This window comes from Brassica napus, chromosome C9, assembly GCF_020379485.1.
Source record: "Brassica napus cultivar Da-Ae chromosome C9, Da-Ae, whole genome shotgun sequence".
Taxonomy (NCBI): domain Eukaryota; kingdom Viridiplantae; phylum Streptophyta; class Magnoliopsida; order Brassicales; family Brassicaceae; genus Brassica; species Brassica napus.
In genome coordinates, this window is record NC_063452.1 from 39,843,947 (window position 1) to 39,848,118 (window position 4,172).

Genomic DNA, 4,172 nt, shown 5'->3' on the forward strand with positions numbered 1-4,172 from the left:
GGCTCTTGATATACCCACGATCTAAGGCTAACCACCTAAGAAAGAATGAATGTGTTGGCTAACCACCAAACAACACACAAAGATGAATTGGCTGACTACCAAATCAACAAGCCGGTTCACACCAATGAACTAGCTAAAGAACTCTCTCTCTCAGAGAAGAAACGAAAATAAACTCAAAAATATAGACTGATTTTATTCATAGAATGAGACTACATATTTATAGTGTTTATAGTCAAAGACTAATAAAGAAAATACACGGAAAATAATGCATAGAAAATACAAATTTGACCAGATCTGAATTAGTGAGTCAAAGACTCAGTCTTCCATGCAGATTAGTCAAAGATGGCCCTTCAGATAATGTCCAGGTTCATCTGAACCAGATGGATGCACGAGGTAAAGATACGGACGCTTGCAGGACTATCTGGATGGTCCGCCGGATGAGAATGCATGTCCGTCTTCGATTTCTTCACGACCCAAGCTAAGTCTGCCTCGACCGTGGGTCTTAGAATGTCGAGTTGGTCGGGGAAGACGAGCTCCGGTACGGTCAGTTCGGTTGTCTGGTCTTGGTTCCAGCCGAATCTCCAATCGGGACGCACACGGGACGGCTCGGTCAGTCTGATCGGTACGGTCGGATGAACGAACCTCGGTCAAATTGTTCAGAATGTCATGATCTCCAGGCTGGTTTGCTCCAATGGACTGATCCACGAACCGGGGCACATTAGAGGGGATCAGGAATATTCCTGCTCTTGCTATCAGACTACTTTGAAGGGAAAGACCAAGGTCTTATAGCAATTACAGAGCAAACCTCCGCTTCGTCACACCGAGGAACCGGAGGTAGAGGAAATGGACGACGTGCCATTAACCGGAGGAGATCAGACCCGACATCTCAAGATGGGCTCCAATCTAACCAAAGGATTGAGAAGAAGACTGATAGACTTCCTCAGGTCTAACTCCGACTGCTTCGCTTGGTCCCACGCAGATATGCCTGGGATCGATCCGGAGGTCATCATGCACAAGCTGCAGGTGGACCCCCTACACCAACCCGTCAGAGAAAAGAGATGGAAGTTTTCCCCCGAGAGAGACGCGATCATCAACGATGAAGTCAAAAGCCTGCTCGGCGCGGGGTTCTTTCGTGAGGTGCAGTACCCAGAGTGGCTAGCCAACGTCGTCGTGGTCAAGAAAAAGAATGGGAAGTGGAGAGTCTGCATCTACTTCACAGACCTCAACAAGTCCTGTCCAAAGGACCCCTTCCCGCTACCTCATATCGACAAGTGGTGGACGCCACCGTGGGGCACCAGCTGATGAGCTTCATGGACGCGTTCTCCGGCTACAATCAGATACTTATGCATCTGGAAGACCAGGAGAAAACATCCTTCATGACGTCCAGAGGGATCTACTACTACAAGGTCATGCCCTTCGGCCTAAAGAACGCAGGATCAACCTATCAACGGCTGGTAAACATGATGTTCGTGGACCAAACCATGAGAACCATGGAGGTCTACATCGATGACATGCTGGTCAAATCTTTGAAGGCGAAAGACCACATATCTCACCTGCAGCAAGCCTTCTCCACCCTCTGGAAATATAACATGAAGCTCAACCCGGCTAAATGCTCATTTGGGGTCAGTTCTGGCAAGTTCCTCGGGTACATCGTAACCCACCGGGGCATCGAGGCCAACCCGAAGCAGATCAGGGCCATTCACTCAATCCCTTCCCCGAAGAACGTCAAGGAGGTTCAAAAGCTAACGGGAAGGATGGCAGCCTTGAGCATGTTCATCTCTAGACTCTCCGACAAATCTCACGCCTTTTTCGGAACTCTCAAGAATCCGAAGGATTTCCAGTGGACGGGAGAATGCGAATCCGCTCTCCAAGAGATACAATCGTATCTCACCACTCCTCCTCTCATGTCCAAGCCACTACTCGGTGAAGTCATGCTGCAATATCTAGCGGTCTTCGAACATGCCGTGAGCGCCGTCTTAGTTCGCGAGGAGGAAAACAAGCAGCTACCAATCTATTATATAAGAAAGGCTCTCCTAGATGCGGAGACCCGCTATAGACACCTAGAAAAGCTGGCCTTAGCCTTGGTAGTCGCCGCTCGCAAGCTCCGACCCTACGTCCAGGCTCATACAATCGTTGTTGTTACTTCCTTCCCTGTAAAGTTGTTCCTCCACAAACCAGAAGTCTCCAGACGCCTAGCCAAATGGGCAGTGGAACTAGGGTAGTACGACGTAATATTTCGACCCGCCATGGCTATAAAGTCACAGGTCCTAGCAGACTTCGTGGCTGAGTTCTCCCCTGCCTTGTTCCCAGCTCTGGAGCAGGAGGTACGCCTCCGAGGCGAAATTAAGGAAGAGGGAGAATGGATCCTACACTTTGATGGATCCAGCAACGTCAGTGGAGCTGGAGTAGGGATAGTGCTTACCTCTCCAACAGGGAACACGGCCTTAAGGGCTGTGAGATGCAACTTTAAAGCAACCAACTACGAAAGCGAGTAAGAGGCTCTAATCGCAGGCCTAACCCTCGCCCATCAAATGGGGGCAGAGAACATCCAGGTTTTTGGCAATATCTAGCGGTCTTTGAACATGCCGTGAGCGCCGTCTTAGTTCGCGAGGAGGGAAACAAGCAGCTACCAATCTATTATGTAAGAAAGGCTCTCCTAGATGCGGAGACCCGCTATAGACACCTAGAAAAGCTGGCCTTAGCCTTGGTAGTCGCCGCTCGCAAGCTCCGACCCTACGTCCAGGCTCATACAATCGTTGTTGTTACTTCCTTCCCTGTAAAGTTGGTCCTCCACAAACCAGAAGTCTCCAGACGCCTAGCCAAATGGGCAGTGGAACTAGGGTAGTACGACGTAATATTTCGACCCGCCATGGCTATAAAGTCACAGGTCCTAGCAGACTTCGTGGCTGAGTTCTCCCCTGCCTTGTTCCCAGCTATGGAGCAGGAGGTACGCCTCCGAGGCGAAATTAAGGAAGAGGGAGAATGGATCATACACTTTGATGGATCCAGCAACGTCAGTGGAGCTGGAGTAGGGATAGTGCTTACCTCTCCAACAGGGAACACGGCCTTAAGGGCTGTGAGATGCAACTTTAAAGCAACCAACAACGAAAGCGAGTAAGAGGCTCTAATCGCAGGCCTAACCCTCGCCCATCAAATGGGGGCAGAGAACATCCAGGTTTTCGGCGACTCCCAGCTGATAATCAACCAGGTACATGGGGAGTACCAAGCAAAAGACGACAGCATGATCCAGTATATGGCGGTCGCTCAGCGACTAATCAAGAAGTTCAAGAGCTGCAAGCTCACTCAAATCCCTCGGGAACAGAATTCACAAGCCGACGCCCTTGCTAATCTAGGGTCCACCCTTGAAACGAATATCCAGATGAGTATCCCCTTGCTCGTGCTTCAATGGCCAGCTACCCTGGAGGAACCCCCGTCAGAGGAGGTCTCTGCCGTCGAAGAAGGCGAAACCTGGATGACCCCCTTAATCGGGTACCTTGTGGCCGACATACTCCCGGAAGACCGTAGCGAGGCCAGAAAGATCAAGAAGCAAGCCACGAGGTATTGTATCTCCCAGGAGAAGTTGTACTGGAGATCTCTCTCTGGCCCATACCTGAGGTGTGTCACACCCCGAGAGGCCGCTAGAATCCTTGTAGAACTACATGAAAGAGATTGTGGATCCCACTCTAGTGGCCGAAGCCTGGTGCTCAGAGCCAGAAAGGCTGGTTACTACTGGCCCACGATGGCCGCCGATGCCGACAGACAAGCCAAGCACTGCGACCAATGCCAAAGGCACGCTCCAGTCTCCAAGCTTCCCCCGGAGAACCTCAAGTCCATAAGCTCACCATGGCCCTTCAGAAAGTGGGGCATGAATATAGTAGGAAATTTCCCTATGGTGACAGGGCAGATGGTCTTCCTTCTGATAGTCACTGACTACTTCTCCAAGTGGGTCAAAGCAGAAGCGCTCAGCCGCATAACAGATCTCCAGATCCGAAAATTCCTGTGGATCTACGTAATCACTCGCTTCGGGGTCCCCCACGATATCGTCATCGACAATGGACCCCAGTTCACGATCCACAACTTTAAGGAGTTCTGCAAGGACTGGGGCATAAAACTAACTTTCGCCACACCCCGACACCCCCAGTCTAACGGACAAGCCGAGTCCACGAACAGAA